A 27,630-nucleotide genomic window follows, 5' to 3' on the forward strand; every position below is an offset into this window, starting at 1 on the left:
CACGTTCACCATAGTTCCATTAACGCAGAAATTATTAACCATTTTATAACACCCCGTCTTTTTATTGCATTTTCCTATAATAATATAAATATTAATAATAATAATAATAATATAAATAGAAAACAAATAGGATATCCAGTAGATAGGATAAAAGCCCGTAAGTAAGTAGATAGGTTTAAAACCCGGGTTTTTCGGAGAGGTTTGAAAAACTAGAAAATAGGGGTTTCTCACGTAGATTTTTTTTGGAGAAAAACAAAACGAGAGTTTTAGAAAAAAAAAAGTGAGAGTTTTACTGAGAGAAAAACAGGAGTTTTGAACGAGGAAGATAATCGGTTCGCGTGACAGTAGACGACGGGGTTTCGATTTCGGGGAGCTTTTCGGGCTGTTCGATTTTAACTGTGAGTAGTCATACTATATTATATTTTATTGGTTTCGATTTAAACATACCCGTAATGCGGTTTTTCTCAAATTTCTATTTGTTTGTCAACTCTGTTAATGGTTAAAACACCATTTTGAACCCCTGATCAATTAGGACGACTCTTGGCAATTAAACCGCCGGTCACGGACGATTAAGTGGTGGTGATGGGCGCCATCGCCAGCATTCAAACCGTTCCTTTGTCTTTTTCTTTTGTATGATTTTAATTTGTATTGTTGAATTGTTACTGTGAATGTCATGAATGATGTTGGGACTGGGCGTGGTGAAGTAGAGGTGGTTGTTTCAGATGAGGGGAGTGCTGTGAAGCTTGAATAGCCATTAATGGCGCTCAAGCGAAACATAACCGTTTAGTGTTGTTGTTGCTTAACCGCTTTTCGGGTTTGGATCGCTTTTGTTTAGATTTTGTTGTGAGAATATCTTTGTTGGGTTGAGGGAATTGTTGGTGGTGGATTGGATGTTGGAAATTGGACAATTGAAGCTTGAAATCAACCTTTAATGGCGCGGTCGATTTTTTTCGAAGATAAATGAATCAAGTATTGTTGATATGGGTAGAGAGGTTTTTTCCCCGAACCAAACCCGCCGGGTTTGTTTTACTTATGGGTGGCCTGTGGTGGCTACATCGGTGGTGGAAGCGATGGAGAGTTTATGAAGAAGGAGATGAATATGACCCACGATTTGGGCTTGGGCCAAATCGTGGTGGGCTATATGTGTTTGTTTTGTTTTTTTTTTTTAGACTATGGGCTTTTTGTCTTTGGGCTTTTGGGTTTTGGATTTTAGGCCAGGTTGACCAATATTATTTGTTGACGACCGTAGTTATTTGTTGACCGAGTTATTTGTTGACTTTGACCAGAGTTGATTTTTGACCGCTGACCGAGTTATTTTTTTGACTTTGACCGAGTTGACTGTTGACTTTGACCGGGGTTGACTTTGACCAGTTGACCCGAAAATTTGTTTTTTTCCTAAAATTATGATTCGGTCTATTAGGATAAGTCTAGGACTACTAAAGATGTTTGACTTAAGCCAGGATCTTTATAAATATACTTGTGTACGTGTATTTACTGCTTTGTGATTTTTAGTCTTTTACGATACACAACGTTATGACACTTATACATTCATGAAATTAATAACGCGTAAATCAAAAATTAATTGAATCAAGATTTTCCTACGTTCTCTGAAATAATCTATGCAATAAACTACAATAATGTGTAAACAAAACTTACCGCACCCTTTTAGAACTCTCCACTTCAAGTCTTAGACCGAGTTTATGACCGATGAAGTCATATGTAGGTGGGCATTTATTGAATGTGCCATAAATGGCCCGTTAGTGTTATATAAAGGGTATTCATTGAATGTGCCATGAATGACCCGGTATTCATTGAATGTGCCATGAATGACCAAAATGTAGTTACCGCCCTAAAGAGGAACTAAGGTATTTAGCTTGCCATGGTTAGTTGTATTCCTTGAATGCGGGAATGTAGGATTGGGTATTCCTTGAATGTGGCGGGAATGACCCGGGCATTCATTGAATGTGCCATGAATGGCCCGTTAGTGATATGATAGGTATTCATTGAATGTGTCATGAATGACCCGAGTTTTGTGCCCAAAAGAGGTCGCGAAATATGTGTATGAAAGCCCGAAGAGATGGCTATGATATTGTGATATTCGCGGGAGAGAGGCACACGCAGAATGTGTGATTTGGCAAATGTGTGGAGTGCAAATCGTGGAGTAGGTACTAAAGGGTGGGTGTATAAGAAAAATAATGAAGTAATTGAAAAGAGAAATTGATTTGTTTATCTGGCGTGTTTGGGTTTACCTTTGAATACATATAGAATATCTACATCCATTATATATACAAGTTCTAACTTTCTTTTGGCGGGAGGGTAGGACTTAATAACATTTTGTCGCAGGGGCCGTCCCACCCTTATACTGTGGCCGGATATCGGTAAGTGTAATTCAATTATTTAGATATTAAAAAAGAGTTATTAGAATGAGTTAATAAGATGGAATTTAAATAAAATGAAAGTTTTGCTTTGGGAAGAAACTATGCCGCTTGAGATAATTTTAACTACTTGTCTTCCAAGCCGAGAATGATTAGGTTATGATAGATTTAAAGTGTTAGTTGGATAAGTAAAGTTTGAAATGTTAATATGTAGTTTAGTTCTACTCATACCAAAGAAATTCAAATTTGTCGACCCATGTTGCTTTGTTTTTTTGGCAACGTGGGGTGTGTTCTTAGGAACATAGGTGGAAGGCGGTGGAACCGCGTGATTGTGATTAATGATTCGCGGCCCGGAGGTCCTGTTAGTTTTTCTTTTAGGTTTGATTTCTTTGTTGGAAGAATGTAATAACGTATTTATGCCTTTTTCATGGCATGAGAACATGGTAGTGATGAATTTTATTTGGAGAATTGTTTGATGTTTTATTTGGAAGGATGTAATCTTAATAAAGAGATTTCGGATAAATTTTGGGATTATTGTTATTTAAGTTGTTTCTTTTATGACATGGATATTAGGGTTTGTATGTGTAGTATTCTCCGTCATAGTCTGGGTTTTTAAACAAGTGAACCTAGTGATGTTTGAGATAATTATATTTCAAATATTCACTTTGTTATTGTTTAGAAATTCGGGCTGTGACACATTTTTACTGATCTGAAATTTGTTCAATACTTCGCTTGGGAATTAATCCTTGTTGTTTGTTAGTTTCAGTAGATGTATATATATATATACATATATATGTAGCTTTCATCATTTGGGATCCTTGCTACTTTTACTTTATTCTTCTGGGTAATGAAATGATGCTTCCTCTTCCCTCAAGGCACCCTACAACGTGGGTGCGTGGGCAAGCTTGCTATTTTTCTTTTGCTTTGAGAATCTCCTTTATCACTTAATAAGCATCCTTCTACAATACCTATACGAAAGAGCAACATTTCTGTTATATTTTATGCACTAACATCTCTTTTTCCGAAGAAGCAAAGGAACTGGTCCATTTGATGGAAACAAATTAAATGAACTGAAGGATGATAGTGACTATCACCGTGTCATTATTGTTAACTAAAGCTCAAAATTTACCTAGCTAATGAGATGAGGAGAGGGGCTACTGATGCTTCCACGTTCAATATTCTGTTCAAAGGATGCCGAGCTGAGATTATCAAGCCAATATCCTGATGGCACCCCCTGAGCGAGCATGTTTATTGCTACTCAAAACGATATTATGTGAAAATTCATAAAATGTTAAGCAGGTTTTAAAGGATTACCCATGGATCCGCTCATCCATACTGGTCTCCTGAAAACCAAGTCTTGATGTGAAAATAGTCGCTCTGTCATATTTGAAACCAAGACTATTCTTCCTAGACTTGCAAACTGTCATATTTGAGGATAAATGATTGATAAGTGTGTTGCTACTTGCTAACCATACATGATACATATACGCCTTCGACAACAACTATCTATTAATTTATTCTTGGTCGTTGAAGTCTTGTGATTTTGACAACCAAGAGAGCGATGAGTATGACTAATGTTTCTCAAGATAAATGACTAATATTTGCATGGGAGATTCAATTCACCACATTGATCGTAAGGTGCAGATGCAACTTGTTAGTAGCTCTGCCCCCTTCTGGCTGATTGATGGTCGTGGGTGCCTAGCCCAGCGCATTGGACTGATTTTCAACACGCCACTACTCCACTAGACCACTAGTGTAGTAGTGTCTAGTGTAGTTATTCTGGACTTCTGGTCATATGCAAAAATTTCCTCAAAATGGTTAAGAAATCCATTACCTGAAGATTGGAACTGATGAAATCTGTAAAGATATTGCAAAATTCTGAGCAATTCGATTTTTGTGTTATGATTAGATGATGCAAAACCAACTTTTATATTAAAGTTGCAGTCAAATAGCAACTAATAAAACACCAAAGTCCCTACCAAGTTTGGTATGCCCATACTTCACCACCACAATATTGGCAAATCAAATAGCAAAACCACATTTTGTTTGTACTTTTATGTAAAATTTTCGCACTCAAACAAACACCAAACATATCATCAAAGTCAACTAACTTTCCAATTCCATCTTGAACCCTGACCACATTAGGGTTTCCCCCACATATATAGTTTTGTGTTACTATATATAACAGAAAATCTACACGTGTCCTCACATCACAATAATAGTAATAATAATAATATATATATATACTAGCCATTTTGCCCGGCCATGCCGGGATTGTTACATTTACATAAATACCTTCAAGATCTTAGTCAAAATCTCATTGATACAAATAAATATACATGTCAGTGGATACAAATATATGTCTTGAAGTTATGCAATGTTTGAACTCCTGTAATAGTAACATAATTAAGCTTATTGCAGGCTGAATGAAGTGGCACATGTTAGGTATATCTCATTCTATGTTAATCTGACCTTGAGAATATTTAATAAGCCTATTGTATTACCATGACTACTCTATTAATACTGAAAATCTAAAGAACCATCTGTGTAGTTTAGTGTAGTTCGATATTATAGTGCACCAATATTGTACCCATTCAAATGCAAGCACACAGGTTAAATATAATAACAACATAATTTATTAAAAGTATTGTATGGTAACAATAATAAAATGCATCAGCAATTAGCAATGATAAATCATGTCTGCACCATTACATATTCATAGTTATGTTTCAGTCTTTGCCTTCAGATTTTTCTTTAGAGTGGTATCATTGTATGCACCATCTCAATACTTGACATTCAATCTATTAGGACCTGCAATGCTATCGTTATCTCTTAATAAACAACCATGCAGTAATTATAACTTAGAAATCAGGCTTAGGAAATGTCCCTTTCTAGCACTTGATCGTACCATTTAAGAAGCGCAATTTATAAGCTAAGCACGTACTGTAACATAAATCCATAGCTTCCCACAACTACTTTGCTAATCTGACTCCAAGTTCAATAGCTTGCTACATTCATGCACCAACCACAACAAAAGAGTAGGAGGTTGAGTACCAACTATTGGCTTTAAGACATGAATTGAATCATCACTCCAAAGCAAGCTAAGAAATCAACTTGTATACATTAATAGAGAAGAAATTTAATATATGAAGCATATTCTAAATTTTATCAAGCTAGGTTAAAATTTCAGCATGATCGAATGAACATGAATTTTTTTAACCATCATATAAAATTAATAAGCAAATTAAGACGATTCAAAGATGTTAGAGACTTACTGTTTCTTTGAATGTGTTAGGATGATGGTGCTCTCTTTTGTATGTGAAGATCAACGTTGTTGCTTTATCTCAAGCTCTTTCAATTTGTTTACGGGCTTGACAATTCTACACACTTATGCACATGTAATACCCCCTAAAATCAAAATAACTGACATAGTCAACGTCATATACATTAAAAAAAGAAAAAGAAAAGAAAGATTGATCTCAGCTCCATCCAAAATATTAATACTTTATGTATGTATACCTCAATAACTTTCAAAATCTTGCCTATATGAACCTACCCTATATCTTCATACATTACTTTTGAAACCATTGTCTCTCATTGTACAACTTAGTAGTTAGATCTTGATTCAAAAGAAAAAAATATGGACTTATTTATCACCTGTTGTGTCCTTTTATTAACAGTCTTAACCCTGGTACTAATACCGAAAAATCAAAATAACTACGGTTGATTTTCAAATTACAGTTGATTTTCAAATTACAATAGTATATCAAAACCAAGAGTTATTGCTCCATCAAAAGAAGGTTACTAATTTTATTGAACCATCATCAAGTGCTCTTCCATTGAGCTAAGGATCCATTTCAAGATACATCAAAGATAGTGTGCAAGACAACAATGCTACTAAAAAAATATAAACATAGGGCTTAATTTACGACAAACGTAACATAGAAACCAAAATAGATATAAATAATACCAAAAGCAAATATAAAGCCATGCATTTAAGTTCATTTAATTTTAAGTGCGGAGAAGGAAAATTCCTTTAGGCTGCAATAAATACTCTAGATATCCATATGGTATTCAAGCATTCATATATAAGTACTTAAACTATTATGTGCGGCACATGTACTAAAAACAAATAAAGAAAAGTAAAAAAATAGACAACATTTCATATTCAAACGGACTTTACTGCTTCAGTATTACCCAATGATTACATGCCCTTCAAAAGAAACACTATATCTACAACAGATTGCCACTATTAGCACATGCATCTTCAGGAGAAATGCACCAATGGGACCAACCTGACAATATGCAAACTACTAAAATAAATGAACTAATCATATATAAGAATGACAATACTAAAAGGTAATACCTTGTCAAGCGGAATTGAGGAATTGGTGTGGGAAAAACAGAAATGGTGAAATCGGCATAATCCATGATCATTATTAGAGCTTCTTGGGAGCAAAAACTCTGGAAATGGTGAAATCGGCATAATAACAGTTAAGCACATGAATACCATCAAATAGTGATTGCAAATGTTAAAATTCTTCGTTCAAGATCAAACGAACAAATAGTGGTTTCTGTGATGCACACAAGCACCTACAAAGCATGACATATATCGATAGTCTTAATGCGCAATCCAATTCAATAATGCTTCACACTTTCATTTTCAGTTCACTACGAATATCAAGTTGCAAAAGTTGTGAAATATCACTATCACCACAACGAAAACAGAATCATAACTCATACTTGGTGAGACATTGTAGCAAACAATTAGAACCCAATTTAATTCAACACAAACAAATTGTTAACTATTACTAATTGAAAATAGAAAAGGTAACATATAATTTGTAATTTCACACTTTCATTTTCAGTTTACTACGAATACCAAGTTGTTGCAAAAGTTGTGAAAGATCAACAGAAAATTCAAAACACACTAAAACCAAAATAAAATTATTGAAAATTTGATTCAAGCACAAACCCATACTAAGATCGATTCGGATCTGATCCTTCTCCTCCCGAAGGTAACCCCAACCTTTGATAATGTTCCTCCGTCGGCTGTGCAGATTCCGAAATTCGATAACTGCATGTTCTCCATCTCAATCACCCGCCTACTGAGACCCTAAAGCTTACCCCTGTACCTCAAAATTTTCTTTTTGGAACCGATGTTTGTTTGATGGGGTTCAACCGCCTACGATGATCTATATATGCTTGCCGAGGTCGGTGCTTCACCTTCCTAATTGAAATTTGAAGTGGAATTCTAATTTGATGGGATTTAGTCATACTTCTAATTTTGGGAACCAAGCAGAGGTTTTAAGAACGCTATTTTTTTTTTTTCAGTTTATAAGGAACTTGTATGCATCATGTGACAATTGAGTTTCCTGCAAACAATTGTTGAAGCCAATTCAAATATGGGTATCTTAAAACTCAAAACAATGAAGTAGTATCATCAAATTAAAGAGAAACCGCCACCAAACTTACACCAATATAGAAAAACCTCGCAAAAAAACTCTATTGTTGCCATCGGACCACAAAACTCATACACGTGGTTTCTTCTTAGTGTTCTCTGGACAGGTTTGTGCAGCCGAGATAATTCCTATAGAGCAGCCATTAATAACACCTCGTTCTTAAACTCGCTGACACCTTGTATAGAGTTCCTTGAGAGCCTCTTTACAACTATATATCTCTCGTTCTCCATCCAACTTGCCCTAGTGATATTCGTTGTCCACATAGAAAATCATATTAAGTTTACCTTCTGAATTTGTGAAGACTATATGAGTAAGAATTACCTTATATACAGGACCAAAGCCACCTTCTCCCACCTTTTTGTCTTCTGAGAAGTTATTTGTTGTTGTTGCTATTGTACTTAAATCAAAAAGCGGCATTTCTAGGATAGGTCATCTTTCTCACATTCACCTGATCAGAGGATGATCATCGTTATGCAAAAATTTTGATGTACTACAAAATACGAAGATTATTACATAAATGTTAAGGATATGCACTTAGCATAAATGAACCACTGCACCTTCATAAGATGTCTGACATATGGATTTCAACAATAAAGGCATGGTTTGGTTCTGATGCCTTAAAAGCAAAGAACAATGGAAACAAAAATTCATGAACAATACCTTTGGGTTTTCTCTTCTTCCACAAACACCAGGTTCCCAAGCTTAACACAATCATCCCAGCAGCAAATGCAATGCATATGATCATTATCACACGTTCCCTCCTTGAATTGCTTTTAGAAGCTTTGAACACACATTACCCGACAATAGATTATTTGAACATGTAGTCAGGAACTATGAAGTTAGACATAAATTTTATAACACGTAAGATGAGCATTAGACCACTACAGGTATGAAATGAAAAAATGTGTTGGCTTAAAGCATATCGCAGTGAAATAGAACCAGAGTGTTTCATTGTAGAGCTATTAGTAGAAGAGGAAAAACACAACATCAAGGTATACAATTCATTGTAGAGCTAATAATGGAACGTGAATAGGTGAAGTGGTTAAATAAACTGTGCGAATTAATATTGTACACAAAGAAGTTGTGAGTAGATACCTAGCTTCGGGAAGCACCATACGAATGTAGAGATCTTGCCCTGCCCCAGTCAATTGTCTCATATCGATTAGATCCTTAAACCACATAACACAACCACTTCCATCTCCTCTAATATTAGAGTTAGTATAAGCCATACATGAACAATTATTCAAGCACTTCACCCTGCATTCCTCAAGATTCATGCTACTGTTAAGCCATGAGTTTGTTGTATCACCTGTTCGGGTTTAAACGAATATAAGTCATCACCGTTCTTCACCACGGCTTACTCCACTTTTTAGAATTAAGAAAAACAACCATTGGAGCTTGAGCAGTTCTTCTTCGATCTCTTGCCCTTTTTAGAATTCGGATATAGATGTGAGGCCATCGCTATTTTTTGAGAGAGAATGTGTGGTTGGGGTGTTTAAGCAGATTGGGGTTTTGTTTATTTATTGGGTTGTTAATTACTTGTGTTTTTTTTTTGTGTGTTTACGGCGAAAAGTTTCTTTTTAAGAATCAATTTGTGCGTTTTAATGTTCCGTAGTTATATCACGAATCAAAATTGTAATTGGCGTGTAATTAGTTTATTCTTAATATATGTATCTCGAGAACATCTAAACAATCTCGAGAACATCCTGCATCCAATGAAATTCAGGGCAAGGATCAATTTATAATAAATCAAAATACTGTCCTGCTTTCTAATTAATTTTGTGTCCTTACTTAAAAATATTGCTGACGTGGCCTCCTGAAATCGCAGATGACCATTTTCGCCCACTGTGCAATAATGGATTTAGATTACAATACATTCACAATCAGCACTACAATCACGTACGTGAATTGATTAACCCAATAGTCAATGGGTCGACACATCTGAAATCGATCAGTACGCATGCCAGTTGATCAGGTCTTAATTTCTGTTTTTATAAATAACGTACAACTGTTTCCACCCTACACAAGAAATTTGAAGAAAAGAGGCCGGGCAAATCCAACGTAACTAGCTGCAAGAGTGAATTAGTTGTTTCCGCGTATGAAAGGATTGAATCATTCACACACTGAAACTAAAACTAATTTTGAGTCCTGTGAAATATTTCGAATTGACTGTCACCTGTTGCAGATGTAACATGGAAATGATGTGGGATTTAAGGCCATCCATGTAAAAGAGGAAGATTGTTGTATCGAAATCAACGACAAACTTGCAGTGCCTTCATTCTTACTGTTGAGAAACATAGACTCAGTATAACAATTACGGATGGCAGGTGAACTGGACAAGTGTGGCATATCACCGTTTTGCATATTACCGTTTTCTGATGTGTTGTATCTATGTCAAAAGTATTTCAAGCTCTACCCCACCTTTTTCCCAAGTGAGTGGATGCAAAACGGTTACACTAGCGTAGGCTTAAAATGTCTTATATTTCAAACTGGGAGAAACAAGTCAAATAACGGAACTGAATGGATGGTCTCAAGGATGTTCTTTTACTCGTACGAAGAAATTTAGGAGTTTTGAGAGGTACCATTTCATAGGTGTTGCCGCCTTGTACTTGTACCGTTGTTATTAATTAGAAGGATTCGTCAGAATCCAGATGTTGGCATTTTGCAGGATTCAAACCGTTTGGTAGCACTAGACTACTTAACTTTCAAAGTGAGTTTGGTGCAAAATGCCCGACTGCTCCCACTGTTTATATTTTAGTGCCAAATAATCTTAAGAAGAAAAACTTGCAGGATTCTAAAACTGTGACCATGCATCGAGTTAAAAGGAAGCAGCACTAATACAAAAATGGTGTGATTAAATAACAAATAATCTGAGACAGTTACAAAACATCTTACTTAGCCTAGAGGTATATTATTTGATTTCACACAGACGAAATTGGACCTCTCAAGAAATACAAGTTCAGGATTAAAACTTAAACAAGATGGTTTTGACTCTCTTTGTTTAAGATAGAAATGACTCCTGATTGAACCGAACCATGCAACGATCTCAAGACCAGGTTTCCACATGGTACTTACCAGCCTTTTCCAGTGCTCTCAGCCACCTAACAGCTGAATCCTTAGGAACCACACCTTCTTTTGCAACTATTTTTTCAATGCACGACATAACATCTGTAGGCATTTTGGTTGAAGACCCTGCAATATATACAGCGGCCCCAGAGCTTAACAAACTCCAAATCCGTTGGCTTTCTTCCTCCATCTTATGCTGAACATAAAGCTTCTTTGGCTGGTCTCTCGAGAAAGCAACAAAGAAGCCTCCTTTTCATGTTCAGCAGTCGCAAAAAACCTCATAACCTGAAGATGAGCTCGTCTTGTTATTAAGGAAGTTGAAAAACAAAAGCACAGAGACTAAGAGACATGCTTCGTTACAGAACAAAATAGCCTCTGATAATAACTCAAACATAGCGTCTCCTAAAGTAGTGACATGCTTTGCATACTCAATGGTTATGTCTCTGTGAACAGAACAAAATAAATCATCAGTGGGGATTGTTTGGGATGCAGGATGTGATCAAAACATGACTATGCTTAGTATCATATTACTAATGTGAAAAAAATTATACTAAGCCAATCTAATTCAGAATCTACAATCAGGAGATAAGGTTACGCAAGATTGTGTATGTTAGCCTTCCTTGAATTCGCCCCAGTTGGATTATACTTTTTCAAATGAAGGCAATGCTATCTAACTGTGAATTCCAGAGAAGCTAAATTAAACTTGCTATTCACTATTGGAGTAACCAAAATCGAAACCATACCTGCAAGCATCCGGTAAATCATTAGGATCCAGTGGAGCAGGGGTAAAAATCTCGACAGTAAAGGTGTCCCTCCAATTAGCAGCTTTAGATGTATAAAGATCGAAGTTACTATTAAACCTCACTCTTTTCTTTCGATCACGACTATAAAACTGTTTCCTTACTGTATGAATCTAGTATCGAAAAACAGTAATAAGAAAGGAAGTAAAACTTATCACTGAGGATTGTGCTCGGCACAATTTCCTTAAGACGAAAAACGCCGCCGGTATGGTTGCTGCCAGCCTCAAGCGTACGTCTCCCAGGATACAGCAGTGGATGAGCGTGTCACCAGCCAATGACCAGCTCTGCAGGAACTCTCAGCATACTCGATCTGAAAAAACGCAACTTCAGGAGCTAGAGTCACGACTCCTCATCCCAATTGGGTGGATTTGCAACCCCCCCCTGCGCGCGACGTGTGTGGGCACACGCGCACTAAGGTTTTCTGGAGCTCCCACCTCCCCCGAGAGCCCCCAAACCAAGGAGGCCTTGTGTGCGCGCGAGCACCTCCTTATATCTCTCTACACTATCCCTCCATAAGGACACAACCAATATAAACTTAAGAGTCTTAAGTTTAGTAACCAATAATGGGACTAAAGCCCCCACATTAGAGTGTAGTAGATACAAAAGGTCATGGGTTCAAACCCATGAGGACACAAATTCATTCACATTTCCAACAATCCCCCACATGAATGGAATTATTAAGAAACGTAAGAAAAGAAAAACAAAACAAGAATGTCCGAGTATGAAGAAGTTATGAATGGGTCAAGGTGTCATACGACTTGAACCTTCGCTTGGTGTTTGTCTGTCGGGATTACTAGTTGACCAAAGGACCTTAGTCTTGAACTATTCAACCTATATGTAAGCCAAGTCAACAGGTAACACACATAACTTCAAAAATCATCATAGAGTTCCCTCAGTTGTGCTCGTATAGCCATGAGCTTCCCAGGTTTCATGAGTGCTCTAGAGAACAAGCCTATAAGTTCTCATAGGAAGCGGCTTCTACTTCCTCACTCATATAGGTGCCTCTATCAGGAGTGTACTGTATCATTACACCCCACTGGAAAAACCAGCTATAGAAAGCATTAAGAGTATTCACTCATCCTTTAAAAGATACAGAAGGTACTACTACATCATAGGGATGGGTACAGAGTTTTCACTCTAGGTGTAGTACCCCCACAAATCACGCAGATAACTTGTTTCCCCATTGAACCTTGATCCTGGGATCTCCATTCACGAAGGTTGGGTGTCAGTTATCGGTTATTTAATTAAATAGGCAATTAGTCTTTAATAGACTTTAGCCCCATCCCCACTCGATGTACTAAAACCCGAATCTCTAGCTGGGCCTTTAGTTAAAGGATCGACTAAATTTTCTTTTGACCTCACAAAGTCAATAGCTATGATCCCATCTTAACAAGCTGTCGCGACAAGTGTTATGTCTTCGGCGAATATGTCGAGATTTCCCATTATAGGAAGTATTTTTGGCCCTCAAGATAGCGGTTTGGCTATCACAAAGTGAATAGAGACAGTGGAAATGTGTTTAGGCCAAAGCGGGATATCCATCAAAAATTCTCGATCCACTCTGCTTCCTCACTAGCTTTGTCTAAAGCTATATATAAACTCAGATTCCATAGTGGAACGGGCAATGCAAGTTTGCTTAGATGATTTCCAAGACACCGCACCCCCCCATAGTGAACACATAACCACTAGTGGATTTAGATTCCCGAGAATCGGCAAATCCAATTGGCATCATCAGTACCCCTCAACGCGGTGGATATCTGCCATAATGAACACCATAATTTGAAGTATATTTCAAATATCTCAATACCCTGATAAGAGCATCCCAATGCTCATTGCTGGGATTTATGGTGTATCTACTAAGTTTGCTTACGGCGTAAGCTATGTCGGGTCTAGTGCAGTTCATAAGATATATGAGACTACCTATAACCCTAGAAAACTCTAAAGGAGATACACCTAATCCAGTATTTTTTGTCAAATGTATACTAGGATCATATGGTGTTCTGGCAGGTACACAGTCAAATTGATTAAATCTTTTAAGCATTTTCTCTACATAATGAGATTGAGACAAAGTAATTCCATCGAAATTATACACTATCTTAATGCCAAGAATGACATCGGTGATACCCAAATCTTTCATGTCAAAATGCTTACTCAAAAAGATTTAGTCTTATTGGCGGTCTCTAAAGCTGGTTCCAATGATCAACATGTCATCCACATATAAACGGATAATTACACGGATTATTCCTCAAATTTACAATAAATGCATTTATCCGCCTCATTAATATTAAAACCATTAGAGATTAGCACACTATCAAATTTCTCATGCCATTTGTTTAGGAGCTTGTTTGAGACCGTAAAGAGATTTCTTTAGCCTACAAACTTTTCTCTCAAGGCCTTCTAAAACAAACCCTTCTGGCTGATCCATATATATCTCCTCTTGTAATTCCCCATTTAGAAATGCCGTTTTAACGTCCATTTGGTGAATTACGAGTAGAAGCAAAGGCTATTAACATTCTGATAGATGTAATCCTTGTCACAGGAGAGTAAGTATCAAAGAAATCAAACCCTTCTCTCTGTTTATAGCCTTTTGCTATTAATCTCGCTTTATATTTATCAATAGATCCATCTGCCTTAAGTTTCTTTCTAAATAACCATTTATTCCCAATAGTTTTACAACCAGGGGGCAACTCAACTAGCTCCCAAGTGTTATTGGTTATAATGGACTCATATTCACTTAGAATGGCCTCCCTCCAAAAAATGGCATCAGAAGATGACATTGCCTCTAAATAGGTCTGAGGATCATCCTCTACCAAGAAAGTAAGGAAATCAGGTCCAAAAGAGGTGTTAGTCCTAGGTCTCTTGCTCCTCCTGAGTTCAATTTCATCTTCAGCAGAAGAATCTTCTCGAACTCTAGGAGCAAGTGTAGAAGAACTCGGAGTCCCTCCCCGATCTCTCAATAAATGGGAATTTATCCTCAAAAAACAAACATCCCTAGACTCAATAATGGTATTATCATCAACAAATCTATTTTTAGATTTGAAAACTAAAAACCTGTAGGCACTGCTATTCTGTGCATACCCAATAAAGACACAATCTACAGTTTTAGGGCCAAGTTTAGTCCTCTTGGGTGTTGGTATAGACACCTTAGCCAAACACCCCACACTTTAAAAGAACCTATAAGTTGGTTGTCCTATTTTTCCACATCTCATATGGAGTTTTATCGTGTCTTTAAAAGGTATCTTATTCGAGAATATAACAGCCGTTAGCAAAGCTTCCCCCATAGGTTCATAGAAGCCCCGAGCTATTGATCATTGAATTGATCATATCTTTGAGAGTCCTATTTTTCCTCTCTGCTATCCCATTGGATTGGGGAGCATAAAGAGGCGATGGTCTCATGTACAATACCATTATTTTCACAAAATTTATTGAAAGGACCGTAATATTCACCTCCTCTATCGGACCTTACTATTTTTATTTTCTTGTCTAACTGGTTCTCAACTTCAGTTTTAAAGGAAATAAATTTAGCTAAGCTATCATCCTTACTCTTAAGAAGATAAATATGATGAAACGTGAAGCATCATCAATGAATGTAACAAAATATTTATTACCTCCTCTAGTCATGTAACCTTTAAGATCACATAAGTCAGTGTGAACCAATGCCAACAACTCAGTGTTTCTTTCTACCTTTTTGAAAGGTTTTCTAGCATATTTAGATTCTACACATACTTCACATCTCTTATTTTCAGAAATAGTATTCTTGGATATGTTACCTAGATGCATCAGTTTTTTTATTGAAACATTATTAACGTGTCCAAGTCTACTATGCCACAGATCAAATGACTCAACCATATAAGAAGAAGTAGATGCTTTATTAAATTCAAAATCGGTTACATTGAGCTTAAACAAGCCTTCATCTAAATAACCTTTACCCACAAAGGTTCCCCCCTTAGTCAGAACAAATTTGTCTGACTCAAAGACAAGTTTGAACCCCTTCTTACTTAAAAGGGAACCAGAAACCAGATTTTTCCTAATATCAGGAACATAAAGAACATCCTTCAAATTAAGAACATTTCCAGAAGTGAACTTCAAATTAACAGTCCCTTTTCCTTCAACTCTAGAAGCAGATGAGTTACCCATGAATAGACTTTCTCCTTCTCCCAGAGGAGTGAAGGACGCAAATGCACTTTTAGTGCCACAGATGTGTTTGGTAGCCCCAGTGTCTACCCACCAGTCAGTCATGTTACTCACCAAGTTAACCTCGGTAACCCGCAGTGAAAAAGTTACCATCCCGAACTACATTTGCACGTGCCTTGTCTTTCTTCCCATCATTCGGACCTTTTTGAATTCTACAGTCCGGGGCTATATGACCTCGAGATCCGCGCACATATAGCAATGAATTTCAGGATTGTAAGGTTTCTTTTAAAGTGAGGTTGGGGCTGTTTATTCTTGTTCGCATATGGTTTCTTTTTGACGGGAATTTAGTTGATTTAGACTTAGAAGAACTAGCGGCGTTACCTTCAACCAAAGTTAGCCTTAGCCTTCATTTCTGAAGTCTCCACATTGATTTCAACCTTCTGTTATCCTCCTCGATCCGAAGGTTGACGATCGGATCTTCTAGGGTCATCTCTTTCTTCTTATGTTTGAGGCCTGTTTTGTACTCCTTCCACGAGGAAGGGAGTTTCTCAATGATGGAAGCAACTTGGAAGCCTTTGCAGATTTTATAACCTTCCCCAAAAATCTCATGAATAATTATTTGCGGCTCCTCCACTTGAGAAAACAACAGATTTCCCATCTTCCATCTTGAATTCCAAAAAACTTTCCTACAAGAAACTTCTTAGAACCTCGCATCTTGTTAGCATACTTCTTATCAAGTAAACTCCACAATTCAGTAGCGATGCGTTACACAAAGATAAACATCATACAAATCAAGGGAAAGACAATCAAGTATATAATTTCTACATAAATAATCTTTCTTTTTCCCATCTCTCCACACCACCGAGCGACCACTGTTCATCTTCATTTTCATTGTAAACGGGTTTCACAATCGAAATCCATTCAACCAATTTCAGAGTAGTCAGATAAAACCACATTTTCATCTGCCAGCGCTTAAAATTTCTGCCATCAAAAATCTCAGGTTTGACAGACTTACCACTAGGTTTTTCCATCTTAGTAGTATTAACAACAATGAGCACAATACTAGATAATAACAGATCGTTATTAGACAATCGATTTTTCGTCTTAAGATTGTATGAATCTAGTATCGAAAAACAGTAATAAGAAAGGAAGTAAAACTTATCACTGAGGATTGTGCTCGGCACAATTTCCTTAAGACGAAAAACGCCGCCGGTATGGTTCTTTTGCCGACCTCAATCGTCTCCCGGATCTGGCCAGTGGATGAGCGTGTCACCAGCCAATGACCAGCTCTGCAGGAACTCTCAGCATACTCCAGACAAGTTTTTAATCAGAGGAAAATAATGTTGTGTTTTGCTAAAACAGGAGAGACCTTAGTTTTTTTATAGATCTGAAAAAACGCAACTTCAGGCTAGAGTCACGACTCCTCATTGCCTTTATCTTTTGACTCGAATCAAGGAAAGATTTTGTAACTGTTACAGTTTTGGAAAGAAGACCAAAAAACGCAAAAACAAGCCCAGTACTCGCACCCACGCGAAGCCCAATTGGGTGGATTTGCACCCTATCCCTCCATAAAGATAGGGGGGGCACCTCCTTATATCTCTCTACACATAAGGAGGCCTTGTGTGCGCGCGAGCACCTCCTTATATCTCTCTACACTATCCCTCCATAAGGACACAACCAATATAAACTTAAGAGTCTTAAGTTTAGTAACCAATGTGGGACTAAAGCCCCCCACATTAGAGTGTAGTAGATACAAAAGGTCATGGGTTCAAACCCATGAGGACACAAATTCATTCACATTTCCAACACTTACCTCATCATCGTGTTCATTAAATCTTATCACCCTTTAATCATCGTTCTCTGATGCAACTTTTATCTCATCGACCACTTTTTTACGATCTCCTTGAAGGTCTATCAACGGAATGTAGAAGCGGGTCGGATTGGAATCTGAGTTCTGCTTAAGTTCATTTGCAGGTATCATGAACGTCTTCGGAATATTTGCTAGGCCAGAGTCAACTAGTCCTTTGACACCAGCTTTTGTTTCATCAAATGCTTTGAGTTCTTCAACTCTGTTGTAATCTGACTCACTTGATATGCTAGATGGAACAGCTGCTTCTTTGGTGATCACCATTTTTCTCTTTAATTTTCAATGTGTATAAAGATTTCTATGTAATTGAGATTCTATTAAAACTAACATTTGGTGCTTGTTTATTATGAAAACAATTAACTCAACATTCAATAATGGTGCATTAGGTAGGCTGTAATGCATTCGTTGTTTAACACTTTAACCTTAAATTAAATCTGTAGACATCAGCTTAAATTTAGGATCATAGTAGTGTGGAGTGTGGACTGTAGACTGTAGACTCTACAGTGTAGAGCAGTGAGATTCTCATGATTCTCTGATGCATGTCTAATCTCATCAATTACTTTCTGATGTTCTCCTTGAAGGTCTATGATTGGAACTCTGAAGTAGGACACATTGGAATCTGCCTTCAACTGATTGAGCTCATTTGGAGGTCTGACGAACATTGTTGGAACTTTCAATATGCCAGATTCAACTAGTCCTTTAACACCAGCTTTTGTTTCATCAAAGGCTTTGAGCTCTTCAGCTCTGTTATAACCTGACTCTGTTGTGTTAGAGTTGATGGCCTCCATTTTCTATTTTTCTTATTTGTGTGCATGCTGAAGAGTGAGTTTGCTAGCTGGGAACCTACTTATAGTATTTGAATTAATTTGAATATTACCTATTAAAACCATTGAAATTTCACAGTTTGGGAGGGAGGTGTTTCTAAATTGAGCACATAGGAGATCACAAATTGCCTACTCGATAGTGGAGAGGGAGTTCCTGAAAACCTGGCTATCATATAATGTAGAGATTAGTTGCTAACAGATACTTCAGCCAATTTTTATTATTTCATTTTCTTTCTCCCACTAAAACAATGTCCCAAAGGATGTTTGGGCTGTTGTTGTATTGTTGTATGTAACGCAATCTTGCATCTTAATGCACAATTCTACTGGTATGACATTGAGTTCTATTGATATTGCATTTAACTCGTGACAACCACCACTTGGGTCATTGGGAGCGTTATGGATGGTGAGTCAAGATGGTGCTCATTGTGATTTTGAGAGATCCTTGACAGTCCATCTATTGCCTACAAATATCAGGATTCACTGTTGCATGTTTTCAGAACTATTATGCCCTGACAATTAAGATATTGTGTTCTACTAAGTTGAACACTTGCACGAAATCAATCAAATCATATTTGTGTTATGGTCTCCTAAGTGTGTTAGTTGTGCATGTTTAATGGTGGAATGTTAAAATTCTAGCAAATTAACAAGAACACACATATTTACGTGGAAAAACCCTGAGACCAGGGGAAAAAACCACGGAGCCACACCGAATCCACTATGCTCAAAGGCAAAAACGAAGCAACAATACAACAAGGGATTCCACCTGCTTTTAGTCTCTATAGAGTTACAACATGTGAGTGCAAAGAGTTTGATCCATGAAACGCGCTTATTCAATTACCACTTCCATCTTGGAGCGGAGCTGCGTCAAATCTTCTAAACTCGCAACTATCTTTTCGGTGACAATCTTTGCTTTGCTTCCATGACAGCTTGATGCCTCTTCACTGATATTTCCTTCAGTGCTTGCTGTTATTGCAATTCAATTTGCTCCACCTTCATCTCTATACTCTTCATCATCACTGTGGTCATATATAAGTACATAACAGAAGAAGCATATCTGGATCAAATCTGCTTAACTTGCTATTTTATTTGTGACAATCTTCTTCTTTGCTTCCATTATAGCCTGATGCCTCTTCACTGATAGTTCCTTCAATGCTTGCTGATATTGCAATTCAATTTGCTCCACTTCCTTTCTATACTCTTCATTATCACTTTGGTCATCCATAACAGAGGAAGCGCCGCTGGCCATGTTAATATCTGTGTCCATTTTAACTCCATCAAGGACACCTCCACTATATTTCATAGGTCCTGTAACATTAGATACAGATGTGCTGAGAGAAAACTTCTGACTGTTTCCGTTTGTCGACATATCAGAACATTTAGCTTCAGTCGTAACAGTTGACTTTTGAGACTCAGTATCAGCATGAGAGATCTCACCAAGCTTCAAACGCTCAAGAACTCTGTATGTTGGTCCTTTAGAAACATAGGCTGCTTTATTCTGAACATCAGAAAATCCTTCAACTTGCAGGAAAGGGTCCTTTAGAAGCTCCTTTGCTGGCAATCTCTGATTTGCCGGGAGTAAACACTTCTCTATAAAAGATTTCACTTCCGGATCCTCCACCTTACCAAGCGACTTAGGCATAACTCCTGTTATAACCTTCTTAAATATCTGGCATGGAATTTCGCACTCGTTGTAAGGCTGTTCAAAAGTCACCATCTCTAACAAGCACATCCCAAAAGAGTATATATCCGCCAATTCATCATAGTCCCCTTCATACACTTCGGGCGCAATATATGCAGGAGTTCCTACAAAAGTATGTTTATGTTGATTGGCCTGTTCCATAACAACCGCCAATCCTAGATCGCCGATTTTGACTTCTCCATGATTACCATTAATAAAGATATTATCACACTTGATATCCCTATGTATAATGGGTGGGCTATGACTATGAAGATACTTCAACCCCAATAAAATCTGTATTGCCCATGACTTCACGGCTTTCAGATTAAACCTTTTGTGTTTCTTTCCATACTGTCTCAAACTACCAGATGTAAACAACTCCGTGATGATATTTATAGTCTTGTTCTTATCATCTACCCAAGAATTGTAAAACTTGATTATATTATTGTGTTTCAATGACTTCAAGAGACGTACCTCATTATGAAGCCTCTCTAAATCTTCTGGCGAACACAAAACTTCATCGATCTTAACTTGACTCCAAGCAACTTCAACTCCATTAACTTCATCAAAACCCTTGTAAACTATCTTGGAAGCGCCTGCACCAAGAACTTCTTTGAAACGGAGGTATCGACGAGTGGGATCAGTTTCCACAACGTCAGGATCAGGAGGCTCTGAAACATCACAACATTCTTCTTCACACAAACTCATTCTTCTTCTTCTCTCAAATTAACTTTCTTGCAATGACTCAAAAATATTGAAAAATTCAACAAATTGTGAACCTATTTATAACCTCTGGTAGGAACGCATCTCTTTTGTGATTATGAAACTTGATTTTCACGCAATTGTACAGAAAAAAAAAAACAAACGGGCCCATATAACAATACGCGGCTGGTAAAAGAATACGGGCCCAGAGACACAATTTGACTTCACAAAATTGAGGCTTTAGGCCCACTTCTGTGTGATCCACAAAACTTGCCGTACATGAGAGCATCATCAACGCATTGTTATAATCCACTAGCTATTTGGCCCGGCCTATGGCCGGACTTGCTGCATAGATAGCTAATTACTCAAAAACCTAAAGTCCACTTGAATAAATAATATATGTATATTGATAGCTAATGATTCATTGCATATTTTGTTTGAAGGGTTTATGTTTTCTAATATTTTTTGAAGGGATTGCAAGCTCTCAAACCTTGATCTAGTAAGTGTAAATCGTATATATATCTTTTTAAGGGCTGATACATCAGCGATGGCGAAAAGACAAATTGATGTCAATTTCAAATCTAGATGAAAGTCCTACCTTAGCTTTCTCACCGCTTGACGAAGCATTTGGACAAACTAACTTGGCGATTATATTGTAGCATCAATCCCATGAATGCATTTGATCTCACTCACCAAATACTCCACTATGACATTGTCAAAGTCCTCCCCACCCAAGAAAGGATCGTGTTTTCCTACAATGTTGACCGACCGATCGATAGCCAAAAGAGTCGATTTCTTGAGATGTCAATCTTCAGGAACACATTTTATAGTCTGTTTGATATGCAAACAAATTGGATTTCCAGTCCCAATTGATGTATGGATGAGTTGTCTGCCAAGTTTTGTGAGTGTAAATCCGGATATCAATCTTAGAACTATATCGAACCACTACTTGTATCTAAAATTGACTTCTTCCAAGGTCCACTCAACAGAAGATCATTTAGAGGATCATTTAGAGGATCAACGGAGTAGGGAATAACACACAAAGAACTATTCAAGGGAAACTGAGCAAGTGGGCATATAAGTGATATGCCACAGATTGCTCTTAAAAAACAAATGGCTAACGACATTTCAATTATGTAATGCGGATACTCCTACATACTAATGCATCATAATAGTTATAAATAAGAATCGAGATCCTATTTTAATCATTAAACAAACTAAACAGAAGTTAATACACAATTGTTTGTGTTGTGACGACAATCAATGATTTAATGACATTTATTTACATTCGGAGTTCTATACATAGAAATAATGAAAATTAGTAAACTCGTAATGACTCTTTAGTTACCTAGATGTATATACAATTTTACAATTTATAAAGATATATTTGAGAGCGAATCCCAAGTCTCAACACACATTTTACAATGAAACATTCAATACAAAAGCGGTGTAATCTCCTATATTGTGACTATGTCTTTGTAAGCTGTCCCCATACCAGTAGCACAATTACTATGAATTAGTTGGATTACAAAGTAAGGTAACCATGATTATTTCTTGACACATCTACAAAAGTGTGCATGTTAGTGTGATTATCAACTCTATATCCAATCACAACATTACAAATCAAGTCCACAATGAATTCCTATTCCATTCCATAGCTCAATGTATTAGAAAACCTTAATCTTTGTTTCATCCACGGATGTGGGCGTTAGTTCAATATCTAAATTTCTCTACAAAGTTCTTGTGGATCAAGTCCATAAAGAGTTAATTATTTAATTAGGATTATTTAATTGAATAAAGTCGGAGGTCCTTAATGCCAAAAGTGAATTGTTATTAACACTTCAACTAAAAATGTTTCATGTACAGGTTTGTGCCTCTATACTATTATTATATTTGGTGATTGTCAATGCACCCTTCGGCAAATAACTATTTGGCACAAACTATACAATCCAATTCCAACATTACCATTGGCACTACCTTAACTTACCAAATGAATGAAGATGCAATATATTCATCCCCTGGTTTAATGGGTCATATAGAGTATTTTTTATTTTTTATTTTTTTTTCAATAAACATTTTTTTTATGTTATTAATTAAATATCCAAATGCAACTCCCTTTGAGAACTCAAACAAATCCAAGTATCTATAATGAAATCAAACACCCTTGAAAATTTAAATACATTGATAGTTGTTGCTATATATGTTAACATATCTGTTCTAGGATATGTTACATTGTGTGATTGTGAATTCGGTTAAAAATGTGCATCATACCCAATCCAACTTGGCAGAGTTGCAGACTCTTTTGGACGAAATCAATCAAAAGTTTCTTTGCCCTTCCGACCTTTTATTTGTCCAAGTCATTCTAGCCTCTAAGCACCTTAAACCCTTCAAGTCTTCAACATTCAAACATTGGCAATGTGCAAGGTGGTTTGAGGACCACGGGTGCAATGTGGTTTCATTTGAGACTATGAGACATACCAAATAAAAGAAAAGAAATGAGGGGGGTTTTTTTTTTTTTTCAATTAAATTTTTGTTATTTTAAATTACTCTTTTGACAAAGGAATGCTAACAAAAATTATTATTATATTTGGTGATTGTCAATGCACCCTTCGGCAAATAACTATTTGGCACAAACTATACAATCCAATTCCAACATTACCATTGGCACTACCTTAACTTACCAAATGAATCTTGGATACAACATATTCATCCCCTAGTTTAATGGGTCATATAGAGTATTTTTTATTTTTATTTTTTTTTTTCGATAAACATTTTTTTTTTTTTTTTTTATGAAGTTGACTTCCTTTCATCAACTCTAGTTTGAAAGGACCTAACTATGTTATAAATTAAATATCCAAATGCAACTCCCTTTGAGAACTCAAACAAATCCAAGTATTTATAATGAAATCAAACACCCTTAACAAACTTGCTATCCTCACCAAACTCATCCACAATTTCACTCTCACCTCCACCACAATATAATGGACTATTCCCAAAACTTGTATGATCAAAATCCCTAACCGGATATTGTTCTCTATAACTCCATGGCGGCTGGTTTTGCAAAACCAACAGCCCAACTCTGTATAACTCTTCATTAGAATTCTCCACTTGGGACTGTATCATTATGACTACTTATTCCCATCTCTTCAAAGTAAGGCATGTTCAACCAAATCGGTTTGTTTTCATATTTAAATTTGCTTTGATTTAAATATGAAAACCAAAACCAACCCACAGTTCCACATGCTTTTCATTATTCTTCCCTGTTATTATTATTTTTATTAGTGAAACCATCTCTTTCACATAATCACATTAATCTTGACAACCAAGAAAACACAATCAGCGATGGCTAATGTTGCTCCCAACTTTAAGGTCAATTAGACCAGATATGACACAATATGATATCCCATTTGGTTATAAATTAAAGTAGATATATGATAACTGCCTTTTCATTAGAATCATTTTCGACACTTGCCATTGGGCAAATGAAATATTTGATGAGCCAAAAATTAGTTCGATCAAAGATAACCACGCGGTTGTTGTTTAGCATTACATGTCTTGATCTTTGCTATCCCAATGTTGTTACGTAAAAGCGTCCATTGGCCCCTCCGGCTGCATAGGCCGGTTCGATGATGCAATGCTTGCAATAAAGAAAAGATGCCATAGTAAGCAAGAAAGAATGAGAGTTGTCCTCATTTTTGTTTGTGAGAATATTGAAGAGGCTCTCTATAGGTTGTCTTCTTAAATAGTTATATCCTTCCTCGAGTTGGAACACGTGCATTAAATGTGCTAGAAGGCAAAGTACTTGTTGTAGAATAATTTCTTTTTGGTCTTTTAGTTGATGAAGTTTGAGGTTCCAACCAGTTATTATGAGTTCTTGTCTTCCATGTAATTGAATGTTTTGTTCGTTCTTTTCTCTTATCAACACCCAGAAACCGAGAGAGAAAAGGAGAAAAAGATGAGATCCCATAAATCCATAAAGCCTGATTGAGCAGACATGCAATCTATATGGTTGTCAAAGAATAAAATGAAAGATTTTTGTAACTACCATCAAACAGAGGGAAGATAGATTTGAAACTAACATAATAATATCTCTCTTCATTCTTATCAAAACAATATAGTAATACAATTCTTTTATTGTTTATCACAATGTAGTAAGATTATTCCCTTAATTAAGGTAGTCACAGAGATTAATTGAGAGGAAGAGGAAGTATCAGCGATCATTAGTCATGATTTCTCTTGTAGAAGAAATCCACGAGTCACATATGAGGAAATAAATATAATTGAATTAAGAAATTGAGGAAAACAAAAAAGCTAGGGGAATCAGCATGCGGGTCTCTTCAAGAAAAAAAAAAAAAAAAACGATCAATTTGACTTGGAGTAATAGAACGTTTAGGCGTATAGAGTTGGAGCGAGCAGTTCAATTCGAACTTTGAAGGCACGGGAATCATTGCAACGGTTCAGAAGGCTAGATGATTTTTTTCCTTTTTCTTTTAGAGAGTTTGGGGTTTTCGGGGTGGATGGCGAACAATTGAAAAACCAAAGAAAAACAATTAAAACACCGTGGATCAACATTAAGATTAAGTATATTTTCAACATGCTACAACACATCCACATTTTACTTCAGGGCTCAATAACAAACAGAGGCTGCAAAGAAAAGAAAAAGAGAACTTCAAAGTTAGGGCAATGGGTGAAACAAAATGAGCATAAAATTATTTGTACACCGAAATTGTTCAATGACCAATTTAAATTCAAACAATATTGTAATGGTTGTTTAACTCCACACACACACACACGCAGAGAGAGAGAGAGAGAGAGAGAGAGAGAGAGAGAGAGAGAGAGAGAGAGAGAGAGAGAGAGAGAGAGAGAGAGAGAGAGAGAGAGAGAGTACTGTGTCAACGCTAACTGGCTTTCCATCCTTCAAGAGTACCTCAACTACAGTTCCTGACTGATCAACCTGAAGTAAAAAAAGAAACAAAAGGTAGAGTTACACAACAAAGCCTGTGCATGACATGATTTACAAATTTTCGGTAGAACCACGACTTGTTAAGTAGGAATTTGAAGAAAATACAATCATTGCCTAAAGGAACTCTCTTCCCTTGCCGGTCACTAAAGTCACAATCAGAATGGTTTCAAAGGCAAAAAAATGGGAAGAGGAAAAAAGAAGAATAAAAGCGGTCTTTGGTCTTGATTGAAATGACATGGATCCCTTTAATTAATAAGAAGTAAGCTAGAATCACTCTACCTTGACCCCCGAGGGGTGAGAACTCAACTTCGAGCCCGAAGCGAGGAGTCTCCTCACCACATCAACACCACTCAACCCCGTATTTCCATGCCCATCAAAACTGTTGGCCGACACCACGAAAATCTCATATAAAGCATAAACCGAGTACCTTCCCAATGTGACTTTGAATTGAAGAGAAAATCGACAAACAGTAAATTTGACACTATTATCTTAGAACGTGTTCTAATTTAATAGTTGGAATAATCTTCATGTCTGAAATTCAAAAAAAAAAAAAAAGAATATTTAAACCTAACACGTATTACTAAAGATAATTGCACTTACTTTGATTGCCAAATACTCATAAGTTGTGAATTTACATATAAACCCTCTTTGTCTCAGCAGTGATGCTCACGATAAAAGTATGTCTCTCGCCGACAACACAATGAGCGTAAAAGCGGAAGCCCAGGGATTGAGCAATATTCTCCAATAGTAAAACTTGCACTCATTGACCTTATCCTATCTTTACTTGGGAATCTCACCCATCCGTTATCTAGAAATGCAGTTGGAAATATTGTGTTCCAACCGTCTAGAGGCCATTCAGCAGCCATGGCCTCACTAACTTAAATTTCCACAACTACACATAGCCACATCATGCAATATAAACTTGTAAATGACATTAAAAGTAAGAAGAAGAACCAAAAGTACCGGTTAATCGGACTCGGCAATCCCTTGCTCTTGCACATTGGACACACCAACCCCATCGTCCATTATCTTCTCGTTCCAATACTACTAATATCTTCATTCATTTGTGGGGTCATGCGGTTTCTACCATATCTTTTAGATGAATTGGTGCCTAAGAAGATGAATAGAGTAGATTCTATCAAAATAAGTATTGCCTTTCAGAGATTATTTACAGTAAACAAAGATAAGTAATGAAAGATTTTCACCAAGACAACTATTTTTCTCAATCTGAAATTTGTTTTTCAGTAAATGTTGTTTATTGCTTCCAAAATTTTCTATCTTGCCAGAGATATAGTGTTGGATTTCACCGTTTACTTCAATAGTTTGGAGCTTCTAATAAGTAGGAAAATGAACGGTTCTTGGGAAGTTGCCTTGTTCTAAATTACTATTATTATTTTTCTATTTTGTTTGGTAAACTTTATTTCATCAGGATCACCTTCCTTTCCTGGTTATTGTTATTGCTACTGCTGGTAACTTAATATTATCATGCATGTTTCATGACCCTCGTAGTATCTTCTTCTTCTATTCATCTTCCAACAAATGATGAAATTATTAGTCATATAGTGGGGATACGGCCTTGGGTCATGGGTCACACCTCCCCCACCCAAAAAAAAAAAATGGACTCAACTACTCAAGTAAAATTTGTGAAACACTGAGATATAGATTTTACTACTCTTCTCGCACCAATCCTTTCTATTTGGTGTATCATTTTCCGAATCAGTGTAAACTTATTATTGTAAATTACTTCAACACTTCTACTAAA

General features: G+C 36.7%; 3 long non-coding RNA genes and 1 pseudogene across 6 annotated transcripts; all 4 read right to left on the reverse strand.

Moving 5' to 3' along the window:
- Positions 1-3,176: 3,176 nt before the first annotated feature.
- Positions 3,177-3,723, reverse strand: LOC147500739 (uncharacterized). Its single transcript, XR_015194748.1, has 3 exons — positions 3,690-3,723; positions 3,505-3,609; positions 3,177-3,343 (listed from the first exon to the last, which is right to left on the reverse strand). It is a non-coding gene; the product is annotated as an uncharacterized LOC147500739 (long non-coding RNA).
- Positions 3,724-4,876: 1,153 nt separating this feature from the next.
- LOC147500740 (uncharacterized) lies at positions 4,877-7,479 on the reverse strand. 3 transcript variants are annotated; one of them, XR_015194749.1, is made up of 4 exons: positions 7,357-7,479; positions 6,742-6,839; positions 5,651-5,783; positions 4,877-5,383 (listed from the first exon to the last, which is right to left on the reverse strand). It is a non-coding gene; the product is annotated as an uncharacterized LOC147500740 (long non-coding RNA). The 3 variants fall into 3 exon arrangements; XR_015194751.1 differs by having other exon boundaries at positions 4,877-5,476; XR_015194750.1 differs by having other exon boundaries at positions 7,351-7,479.
- A 441-nt stretch (positions 7,480-7,920) lies between these two features.
- On the reverse strand, positions 7,921-8,918 carry LOC147500741 (uncharacterized). The gene is made up of 3 exons (XR_015194752.1): positions 8,498-8,918; positions 8,159-8,285; positions 7,921-8,077 (listed from the first exon to the last, which is right to left on the reverse strand). It is a non-coding gene; the product is annotated as an uncharacterized LOC147500741 (long non-coding RNA).
- A 10,295-nt stretch (positions 8,919-19,213) lies between these two features.
- On the reverse strand, positions 19,214-20,964 carry LOC147500742 (putative serine/threonine-protein kinase WNK6 pseudogene; annotated as a pseudogene). Its single transcript, XR_015196505.1, has one exon. The product of XR_015196505.1 is annotated as a putative serine/threonine-protein kinase WNK6 pseudogene (transcript).
- Positions 20,965-27,630: the final 6,666 nt, after the last annotated feature.

The sequence above is a fragment of the Coptis chinensis genome, chromosome 5 (assembly GCF_015680905.1).
Source record: "Coptis chinensis isolate HL-2020 chromosome 5, ASM1568090v1, whole genome shotgun sequence".
NCBI lineage: Eukaryota > Viridiplantae > Streptophyta > Magnoliopsida > Ranunculales > Ranunculaceae > Coptis > Coptis chinensis.